The sequence below is a fragment of the Nymphalis io genome, chromosome 13 (assembly GCF_905147045.1).
Source record: "Nymphalis io chromosome 13, ilAglIoxx1.1, whole genome shotgun sequence".
NCBI lineage: Eukaryota > Metazoa > Arthropoda > Insecta > Lepidoptera > Nymphalidae > Nymphalis > Nymphalis io.
The window spans coordinates 10971983-10984834 of record NC_065900.1 but is presented as its reverse complement, the minus strand read 5'-3'; the positions used below and the strand labels follow the sequence as shown (position 1 = coordinate 10984834).

At 28.4% G+C, this 12852-nt stretch overlaps 1 long non-coding RNA gene across 1 annotated transcript; it reads left to right on the top strand.

Moving 5' to 3' along the window:
- Positions 1-2163: 2163 nt before the first annotated feature.
- On the top strand, positions 2164-12102 carry LOC126772757 (uncharacterized). Its single transcript, XR_007669689.1, has 4 exons — positions 2164-2511; positions 10598-10814; positions 11116-11365; positions 11804-12102. It is a non-coding gene; the product is annotated as an uncharacterized LOC126772757 (long non-coding RNA).
- The last annotated feature ends 750 nt before the right edge of the window (positions 12103-12852 follow it).

Here is a 12852-nt window from a genome sequence, read left to right as displayed (position 1 = left end):
CACAAAAACACTCAAACCACAATATGTATAAATATGGTTGTATATGGCTGTTACAATTTAACAATTAACAAATTATCTTCTCCCATAAGAATATACAAGTTTAACATAGATACACAGTACATAAAAATATTTTAAAAATAGAATTTCTGTTGTTGTGTTTATTTTAAATTGTATGTAATGCATAAATTAATACATATTGAAAAAACTTTACCCAAAAGTACCCTTATAATTTTTACTAACAATTATTTTATTATTAAATAGATTTTTTTAGCATCAAATTATTAGCATTTTATTATGTTAAAACAATTTCAAATTCATTATTTTTTTAACATAGAAAATTAAAGGATTTATCAAGATGTTTTATTATTATTTTAATTTATCAATGTCAATAAAATGTTTAAATAATCATCATATCAATTTAATCATGGTTATGTGTTATCAATAGACATTAATCATTTTAAATTATGTAATGTACATAATAATCAATAAATAGCTGGGTTTTCATGTTTGCACAAGATATATATATTAAAATTACTCACCACAGGTCAGGTCGAGTTGCCCTAATTCTGAGCATACCTGTAAAATTACAATTAGGGATTAATTTATTATTGTCCAGAGATTTTAATAAATGGTCCTGCAGAGTAATATCAAAATAAACAGAATCAAGGTGAAACCGTCAACCATTGACATAGGCAAATTTTATTAAGACGTAATAACAATACCTACTGTAATGTTTTCAATATATATTAGATATATATTGTTAAAAAAGAGAAAGAGATCTCCTGATTACTGCATAATAAATTAATAAAGATTAAAGAGTAATGAGCAAATTGAATGCCATAACCTCACTTTTAATAAACTGCTCCAATAGTAGAGTTAAGATAAAATTGTTAGCTGGCAATTAATTGTATCCAAACTAGATGTTAGATAAATTCCTTTTAGCCTCAGACACTTCTCACTCCTCGCTTATGTTTTGGACTGACCTTCTAGCTCAGATACTGATATGCAGATAAGATATTAAAAAAAAATTGCTTGTCAGGGTGCATAAATTATATTTGTGATGTAATTTCATAGATATTGTCACAATCATCATACTTCACATATTTAAACATTCATAAAATTTAATTAGCGGTTGATATAGTTGTGAAATATAATTAATATTATGTTTAAGAATAATTCATTGATCGAATTTGTTTTCCTTTTAACATATAATTACTAATAATATTTAGAACAACCATTAATTGTACTATTTGAAAGTTTTCAAAATGGCTGTACCAAAGGTAACTATTTTTATTTATGTCTTTTAACTATTTAGATTTGAGACTTCATATTTTATACGATTAAATACATTTCCATTGATTGAATGGAATGGTCGGTACCCTAACAAAAAGAGTATTTTTTTTTAAAAACAGTACCTGATTCCCATGTTCATGTCCTTCCCGCCATTACACTTATCAACACAAGCGCACACAATTTATAATCACACAGTAGCACATGCACAAAAACTGGATATTTTTCATATAATAATACTTAATACCACAAATAAAATGCGTTTACATAAGAAAACTATACAAAACCATAATCATTTCAAGTACTTTATGCAGTATACAATAACAATGGAAAATAGTATTGCTTAACGTTATGGTATAACAATTATCACATTTTACTATATAATAATGTAATATATAAAGGATATTTTAAAAATATGTAAAAATTGTATAAAAATAAACAATGTTTAATTTAGGTTATTAAGCGTTAAGAAACGTCAACGATTGGGGATGTGCGTAGTGCTTTTCTACTAAGCGAGTCATTTTACGGTAATCATAAATTCAAAAAGATTTTGGCTAATTTCTTTCAAAAAACGATCGACATGTTATTTTCATTTCTCAACTAGTGTCTATATTTATATTTTAAATAATATTATTATATATTTGTGATACACATTATACAAATACACTAGAAACAAAAACTCTTAACTTTAATATTTTGAATGATATTTGCATTTAAAATGAGAAAGGATTTATTAATAATACGATTAATATTACCTATTTCGAAATTTAATGTTCAATTAAATATACAATTATTCTTTTTGGATTTAATAATATATTGAAATTACTGTGATACTGCTTGTATTGTAAAATATGATAACGGTAACGCAAGCAACGTCACTAGTTGTTTTTGAGAATTGTCAAAAATTGAAAATTTATTATTTACAAATAATATTAAAAGACGTATTTTATTACGTCAACAGTTTTTTCGATTTATAATATTAATACAAATATCAAGTATGCCTTACCGCCGAAAAGGTTGAAATAGAAATGTGATTTATGTTGTGTTTTCTAACCTATATTTGTGTATAACAAATCTTGTAAAGTGTTTTACTACATTTTGTTAAAAAAATGAGTGAAAGTGTTAAAATATGAAATAGCGTAAGTGTTTACTTGTGAATGAAAGTGCTAGTGATTACAAATATAACGGTGTTTGGATTACTTACATAAAGGCGGCAGTATGGTAAGTACCTAGACATTAGTTGCACTTATGTTTTTTTAATCGAGCGCTATTGTTTACTCAATTTTTTTTTACTTTAATTCGATACAACAAATGTATTATTTATTAAGTACAATAAAATTAAAGGTTTGCTAAAATACAATCTTAAATAATACTTTAGTCTCTATATAATACGCTCCTAAAGAAAAAAGAAAAATAAGCCACAATTTATATGACTTACACAAAGTGAAAATACTGTATCTTATTCATTTTTTTATTAACATCAAAAGTATACGAGTTTATTCTACAAATGTTTGTTTCTCATTTCTAATCGTTGAACTTATTTTTATAATTTTTATTTACAAATGTATATCATCAAAATTTTCATCTGCCACAATGTAAATTACTATTCAGTTTTTTTTCATTCAATCTTGTAAATTATATGGATGCAATATAATATGTACATTTTCACTTTTATTAATTATCAATACATCTTTGTACCTCGAAAGAAATTCTCTAAATCTTATATTATGTATATAATATTTTATATATTTTACTATTGTTTTGTCAGAACAAAACACTTAAATATCATAATTTAAGAACAGACATTGGTCCTTTTTTTGACTGACCTTGCACTTGAATTATAATACATATGTTATATTAAAACATGATACATGTATTAATTACAATTTAACAATCACATAATATTTCATCACTTATGGCCTTACTTATAAACTAATAAGGTTTAGTTAAACACTGATTTATCTCTTTCTGTCATTAATGATTTGACATTTGAAAGAAGAAGAAGACATCGCTTAACTAATCAACTGCTGAACAAATTCTATATATATGTAGATTTTATATTGTAAGGACTATGTACACATTTTTTTTATTTGAAAAGCCGTAAAAAAGCGTATTAAAATAAGAACCTTCTAAAATGTATTTTTTTATTTAATATAAAAAAAAATTACCTACTGGATTTAATGGAAATAGAACTAAAAGATTTTTCCCAAAACAATGTCAAATTTAGTTACTTTTTCTGTTGATGTTCAAATGGTAGTAATGTTTAATATGAACGATATTAATAAGCTGACGATATGCTGCCATTCTTTGACATAAATTGTCCAGTTACGACCTATTGTCATTAAACTAAAAAGTTATTAGGAACAGAAATGATGAGTGCAGTCGGTAATGTAGGACAAAGTTAGGAATAAATACATTGCACCTTTAAATTTACATATTTAAATAATTTATTACTATTTTACACTTGTAAATGTATCAATAGTCTAACTTCAGGCCGCTAAGTTAGAATGTACAAATGATATATGAATTTTCTGATCTTCACACTTGGTTGATTATACATGATTGAGAAGGTTGGATTATTATGTAATATAATAAGGTTATGTATGTATAATAAGGTTATTTATAATTTATTTTAAATTCTTGCAATGAAATCTGTGAAATTAAAATTTATTTAATATTTCAATGTTATTAATGATATGCTTTTTTATTCATAAAATATATTTACTTATTAGTACGATTCAAATATAATTTTATGTATATATATATATATATGTGTTAAGCAAATAAAAAATGTAAATATATGTCTTTTTTATTCCTCAATCTTACATTGAATGATTTCTCAACATAGAAGGTAATTGTGCAAGTTAAATATTGTTTTTTTTAAGCAATTTAAAGCAATTGTATTAAATATTAAAATACTTTCAGGTCGTATAGAGTATATACCGTCAAGGAAAGGTTATTTATTATTGCTAGATGGTTACACATATTGGAAAGACGCACGTAACAAATCTGCAATAAACTGGTACTGCTCAAAGCGTTACCAAAGATGTTTAGCATTTATCAGGATGGATCGCAACCATAAAGATATTTTGGAAGCTTCAACATACCACACTCATGATCCTTCTATTTATAGAAAAGATAATTACGGCAATTACATAAAAATATAAGAAATCACTTTGAAATCTAATTAACCAACTTCAAAAAGAGGAGAACTTTGTCTATGTACTTTTTTGTTGTATTTACGGTATAACTCTTTTGTTTATGGACTGTTTATTATCACTATTTTTGTGTTTGTCATTGGATCAGTGTAGCTCCAAGGTGGTCTCTTTTTGATGTTCATTGCTCAATAATGTTGAAATTTTATTTGATGTGTACATTTAGGCAACATTTTGAAGTTTTATTTATCTGTACATAGATGTACCTAGATTCTATATGTTGTTCGAATATTATAAATATGTTTAACTAGTCAGTTTACTTATAAATTTAGAATTAAAAAAAAATTGTAAAAATAGTTTATAAAAAAAAAAATTTAATTAAAATGATTCTCTTCGGATTAATCTCTACAATTTTTTCTGTTTGTACATGAATGTGTTTGTTAATTTTGTTTTGAGTTTATGAGGTAAATGAGAAATAAATTTTATTTTTTCTCCAAATGAATATTACAAAAAAGATTGATGTGATAGTGCTTATGCTTAGTCATGTATTATAAAGCATACTTGTCACTATTATCAATTACATTCTTTAGTTTGAAATATAAGTTTAAAGGGATCTTTTTAAAACTATCTTGAAAAATATATATTCTATTTTATATATGTACATACATTTTATATACATATAATATACGTATGTGATCGGATTTAAGATTCGTACGAATACTGCGTGTGAATCGCAGTGACAAAAAATAAATAAATATGTTATTTATTCTTAAAATAAAAAATAAACATGTGTCCTGTATTATATCTATTTGTTCTTTCTTTTTTATATAACACGGCGCTTGCGTATTCAAGAATATATATAAGTATTAGTTAAATACCGTCACAAATTTTATTTTAACCACCATTATAAAGAAAGCGTTCGAAGCGCACGTTTTACAGTACTAGACATTGTTTCCCATATTTCGGAATCAATAAAATATTACCGTTACTAAAAGCAAGAGAAATTTTAATTAATTGCGTTATAGTTCAAAACTAAAATTATTGTGAACTAAAAACGATTGCCGTTTGGTGTCGGTCCAATCGTTTGAGGTGCAGCACTTAAAAAATATTTTAATTATCTTGGCCTATGTTACATCTATCGTTATAACTTACGACGCGAGTCGAACTTAGTTTTTTTTTTTTTTTATTTTATAGATATATAGTCTCTGTAGGATAAACATAATGTTAACGTCGCATGCGCACAAATATAACTTGGAGGTCGTTCATTAGTTGCTATACAACGTGATCAATTTATATACAACGCATTTTGTCGTCTAAGTTCGCGTGCTTTAATATAGCCCTAAGCTGTTACGCTTTAACAAAATAACTGTATATAACGATTTTTTTCATGGCCCCTCAACCTTTACATTATTTTGTATACAAATCTATGGTAGTACAGAAACTTTGAAGCACATAATTACAATACATTTATATTACATTTTAAGTGCCAAATTAATTTAAGAGAGTATTTATTCAGGATTCACAAAAATGGAAAAAATTCTAAATAGTGTACCGATAGAAAAAAAATACGACAAAAGAATCAATCATAAATTTATTTCAGTAACCATGGATTTTTTATTTCAGAATATATATTTATACCATCTGGAAAGGGTCAAAATTTGTTAATGTTAAATGGTTATACATATTACCGAATGAATGCCCTGTGCCGTAACTACTATTGTTCGAAGAAGAAAGCTGGCTGTGGTGCACAAGTTAAGTTCAATAGAGACGGGAAATTAATTAAAGTTCTCGTCGAACATACGCATGAACAGCCCAAGTATCTTGTTACTAAAGATGGAGAATATTTTAGAGTAAGATAAACCACCAAAATATAATATAGCATGAATAAATCCAATTTGAGTATAAAAAAATATTTTTTATTATTTTTATATTTGGCATTAACATTAATCTGTATACGAACTTAATTGATGCTTCACGAATGCGGGTTAGTGGGTTATTACAAACTGCTTTCAAACGAGATATAGTGAAAGAATGAAAATTCAGACAATAATAAAAAAATACTAATAGATTTTAGTTACAACTAAAAGATACCAATCACCAACGCCACTTGCGAAAGAGGATCTCAACTACATAAACATATATACATGTATGAAAGATGAAATTATAATTAAGCATCGCAAATTTACGTACTCTGTAATAAATATATTTAATAATTATTATAACTGATAAATCGTTAGTGTCATTTGAAATTCCCTTTAAACATGTTTGTTTAACAACATTTTGAGATTCGTTTCAGTGACAATACAATATGCTTACAAAATCATTTGTCTTCACTGACTATAAACGCACGGTCAAAAACCAACGAGGATAGACAGCTGCGATTTGGAACATACGTTTATTATATAAAGTAAGCGTCCACTAAGGATTATTTTTTGGAAAATTCAAATTTGAATGAAATGGGAGTCGTAAATTTTGAGTGGATATTAGTATACGAAGTAGGCACCTAGTCTTCATATATTGACACGGCGACTTAAAAAATAATTTCATAAAATCACATTAAACATCAACTCCTTATAATCAAGGTCGTATTGTTAATTGACCCACAACAAGGTTACATGACTCAAAAAAACAATAAGAACCAGATGGTAGATGTTATATTATGTTAAACTCAACGCTACGACCAACGCGTATATAATTTAGAATAACCTAATATTTATTGAAGTTAATTTGATTATAAATTTTGTTTTAATGTTGTTTTAAAATTTTTACAACTACCGACATTATAATGATTTAACTTTTGTATAAAAAGCGATGTATTTACAATGAACGATCATAATTATTGTTGAACTTGAACAGGGTGGTTACTCTGCCTCTTTAATGAATATTGTTTATAACAACACAACACTTCTTTCGCTATCCTGGCTCACCTTCCGTTTCATCTCAGAAGTGGGATCGGCCTAAAAATATATCAGGACCGTACATCTGGTCTTGGGAACTAAAAAAGGAACAGTGATCCGTCTATATCATCTGAAGAAGAAGAAGAAGAAGAAATGTTGGCAAGAAAGAAAAATGAATCTGAGACAATGACTAAGTACTTTCACGGAAAAATGTCATTACTTAAGAAATGCAAGATTAGTGGTGAAGATGCTATATCCTGTATAATAAGAGGTGGATTGAAATGGTGAATTCCGCTAGAGAATTCCGCTAGAAAAGCAACTTGGAGAAGAGGCCGCGCTGAAGGTGTTTCGTCGAATACTATTTCAAGCACACAAGAACTCGCAGATACAAAACGCTGCTACACATGTCGTCGAACGGGGCACGAGGCGATGGATTATAAGGCGACAACGTGCTGCGAGTACTGTCATCGCAGGGGGCACAGCATCGCGACGTGCTGGTTTTCTTCAAGCGGTTCAAGCCAGCCCACACAAAAGGTCAGCAACGTTTTACAAATTACCTACGATATTTTATTAGACTTATTTAAGAAAATTGCTTATGTATGGTTATGTATGGTATGATAATTGCTTATGAAAGGTCACGGTTTAAGCGCATATATACAGGCAGCAAATTAAATTTGCTTACCCTCGCAATAGCAAAAAAAATATATTAAAACTACAACTTAAACCCTCTAATATAATTTGGGCTTTGGGAGCAGTCAATTACATTCTTTAGGTAAATGTGAGATAGAAGTAAATGTTGATAATATTGTACTAATGGACAAGTTGAGATATCATCTACCCGACATAGATTTAATAATAGGCCATACGTTGATTAATCAAAATCATGTTGGCTTAGTGACCACCACCGCATCTGTTTCGTTTTGCACGACAAATAAATTGAACATTGACGTTATAGGTATTAATTTAGATTCAAATGACTTTATAAATAGTTTTCCTGTACTCTTAACTGAAAATATTAATATAAAAAAAATGTAATTATGCCTTCGTGTCCGTTAAGGTTATTGATTATTTATACACAGAGAACAAATCGTATTTGATACACGGGGTCTATTACGAGTTAGGAGGTACATCTTATTACATACCAGAATGTTTAATTAATTGTAAAGATTGTTTTATCAAAGTAATTAATGTATGAAATGATGAAATTTCATCAAAAAAGCGTCTGTGTGACTAAAAGCGTCTGTGTGACTAAAAGCGTCTGTGTGACTAAAAGCGTCTGTGTGACTAAAAGCGTCTGTGTGACTAAAAGCGTCTGTGTGACTAAAAGCGTCTGTGTGACTAAAAGCGTCTGTGTGACTAAAAGCGTCTGTGTGACTAAAAGCGTCTGTGTGACTAAAAGCGTCTGTGTGACTAAAAGCGTCTGTGTGACTAAAAGCGTCTGTGTGACTAAAAGCGTCTGTGTGACTAAAAGCGTCTGTGTGACTAAAAGCGTCTGTGTGACTAAAAGCGTCTGTGTGACTAAAAGCGTCTGTGTGACTAAAAGCGTCTGTGTGACTAAAAGCGTCTGTGTGACTAAAAGCGTCTGTGTGACTAAAAGCGTCTGTGTGACTAAATGCGTCTGTGTGACTAAATGCGTCTGTGTGACTAAAAGCGTCTGTGTGACTAAAAGCGTCTGTGTGACTAAAAGCGTCTGTGTGACTAAAAGCGTCTGTTTGACTAAAAGCGTCTGTTTGACTAAAAATCATTTTTGCGTTCTTTGTAAAATGCTAATGAGAAATGAGTCAGTGGGACGAAATCATGTCATTGTTACAATTAAAAAAACCTCAAGGAAATGTCAAAAACGTCATGTTAATTTTCAAGTTTGACATGCGTTTTGTATTTGCGGTATGAAAGTAAGTAACGTGTTGTTTTATTTAATAGTTTTCATCTGCGTGTAGTGTTAGGGAGGACAGGCGTTACGTATAAAAATAAGCCTGTCTTTTCCTTAGTTTCAGACTCGTTTTATAAACGAATTCATCAAATTCGATTCAGTAGTTTAGCGGTGAAAGCGTAAAAAGACAGACGAGAGTTTCGCGTTTATAATATTAGTATATAATATATAATGTATTTATAACACTTACATAAATTTGAGCTTTGGCACTCATTCTTCATTTAAACTTTATCTGTGATAAATATCTCTTGGGATGGTTTGCGATAGGAGAGGCTCTCGTCCAGCAGTTGATGGCGATAAGCTGAAAAAATATATATCTGTTTTCTCTTCAAGTAATAATATAATTATAGATTGATTGATTTATAATTCTAGTTAAAAACTCGATAAACACTCTTTATTGTATGGAACACTTAAAAACAATTATAGATACAAAACAAGATAATATACGCAAAGGCGGTTTTATCGCTAAGAAAAGGGAAAGACCACTTCCAGACAACCTTTGGGCTTAGGACTCCAGAATATTAGTAGTTTGGAAGTGTAAACACTAAAGTAATATTAATAAAATAAATATAATATACTTCAATGTATAGGTATATGAAAATAATGATAAAAATACATAATACTTATTATATATTGTAACATGTTCGGCCTTTTGTAAGTTATACATTTCGTCATATGTGTGTTTACACCAATCATGATAATTATGTTTATAATATTTCCAGATTTAAACTATAAATTAATACCATCACTGCGTGGGTGGTTGCTAATGCATAATGGATACACTTTTTCACAGAACAATCGCGCCAAGCAATCATATTATTGTTCGAAAAAAGATAGTCAGTGTAAATGCAAGATTAAATTGGGTTCTGATGGGAGAATGTTATTTATCCAAGGTGTTCATAACCATAGTCCGCCAAAATACGTTGTAACCCCTAACGGGACCTACTTCAAGTTATCATCTTAAGAAAAATATTTAAGGCTACATTCACACTATACATTATGAACGAACATTAAAAAAAATTAAATACAACTAAGTATTATAAAATAAGTACAATGTATGTACTTATTTTCATTGTTATTTATTAAATTTTAAACCAAACTTTATTGAATCAGAGGTCATGCTGCTATTTTTAAGATTATTCTGTATATATAATATTTAATTAGTCATATATATTATAAGTCTCAATTTATTTATAATAAAATAAAATTTTATTAAAAATAAATAACTATAAAAATCTAAATTGATGTTCTACTCAATCTCAAAATATCCTTTAATTATAATTCGTAATTTAAAAAAAAGTGCCTTTTTGTTTTTTAATTTTTAGATTATAAATTTCTTCGAACAAGGCAAGGTGGACATCTGCTTATGTACAAGGGCTACACGTATTCAAAGCACAGCAGCTCTTCGAACTATTATTGTTCGAAAAAGGACCAAGGATGCAAAGCTAAAGTGAAGTTGGATCTTTCGGGCAATGTAATACCTTACTACTATGCTACGCATCACCATCCACCCCCACAGTATGCTGTGACAATTACGGGAGAGTACGTTAAGATTTCCTCGTAAAATGTAAATATTATCGTATCAATGACACAAGTATATATTAAACTTCAGTTATGTATTAAAATCATGAGTCTACAGCATGTTTTATTATTAAGTAAAAAAAAAAACTCTCGTCATATTTTTAGGACGTATGAAATTTTTCTATAGTATGGTTTATAAGAAAAAAATCTTTTAAAAGTTCTAAATAAATAATTCTTATAAGGAATACAACTAATCTAAATAGATCTAAATGAAATTATGTTAAAAATATTTGTAATATAACACATGTAATGTATATTTCAGGTGATTATTGTTACCGATTTATTAAAACGAATCAAGGTGGCAATTTGCTGATGGTAAACGGATACACATATTCGAGACGTAACAACACTACAAATTATTATTGTTCGAAAAAAGACCAAGGTTGTAAAGTCGGCGTCAAGTTCGATGTGAATGGAAGATTGATATTTAAACGTTTACTCACCCATAAACACCCCCCACCGAAATACCACGTCACGGAATCAGGGATATACATAAAGCTGTCATCATGATTGTAATTATCTAATTATTAAACGTGTTCGAAAAATTATACTTCCATATACATTTATATACGTATATTAAATTAAATGACAAAAAGTGTTGCCAAAATACAAAACAATGTTCTAATAATGCCTTATTATGGCAGAATATTTATATTTTAATTGATAACGTGCTGTGAAGGTTATATAATAATATTTCTTAAAACTCTATGGAACAATAAACGTCTAAAGACGTCCTGACAATTACACAGCTATCTTATCTCGTAAAACTTGTACCTAAAAGTGTTTTAAATAAAGTACTAATAATATTATACAAAAAAGACGTTATTCTTATCTGAGTAATTATATTTATCTCTTATTATATATGACATTTGAATAATAGTTAAAAGTTAAAACCTCATAAAACATAAACTAACAAATATATAAAAAAATCCTATTGCAATTTTTTCCAGAACCTTATAATTATAAGTTTATAAAGACAAAGCATTCGTCATTATTAATGTTGAACGGTTACACGTACGCAAAGAACTCAAGACGTCCAATCTACTACTGTTCAAAGAAAAATAAAGGCTGTAAAGCAAGATTAAAAATAGATAGAAGTGGTTTTGTAATAAATAAAATGGACGACTTGAAGCACTTACATCCTCCTCCAAAATATTACCAAATGGCATCTGGAGAATATTTGAAAATATCGTCATGAAATTATCATCTTGTGGTGAAAAAATCGGGATAACATTTATAAATGTATTTTATATTTACAACAATATTAAAGGAATGTTATTTATATAAATATGTGTTTTTGATTTCTCAGAAACGGTAGTAATGACTTCTATGAAACAAAACGAAAATCCAATATTCAGAATTTTTGGGTGTAATAAGTTGATAAGTGTGATTTTGGTGAAAGTTTATTACGAACAAAACTGGCTTCATGGTAACGTCGTATAGTTCTAGTTTGTTGTACGGTGTTACTGAACAATGTTAAAGATTACTAAAAAATTATATATTTTATTATAACGATCTTCTGATATGATGACTCTTCCAATAAAATCTAAGGAATTATAGAACAATAAAGGAAAGTTATATTTGATGATGAAAATAACTTTTTAGATGACGACAAAACAAAATAATCCTCCTTTTATGTAATCGCTTTAATAATTAATTCCTAATGAATGTCATTTTATTATTATTATAATAAATAATGAATTTAGTTGGAGTTTCATTTGAAATGAACAGGTGTGATTATAGAAATATATTTTATTTCAGAGCAGCTTGATTACAAATTTATTCAAACCAGGACAGCTAATTTGTTGATGTTCAATAATTATACCTATGCGAAAGATAATAGATCAACCAATTATTACTGTTCGAAGAGATCGAAAGGCTGCAAAGCGAAGGTGAAACTTCAAGAAAATGGTATTATAGATATACTTGTGAGTAAAGAGTATTTCGTACACCACCACCCGCCGCCGAAGTACGTGCGATGTTCAGATGGATTATATAT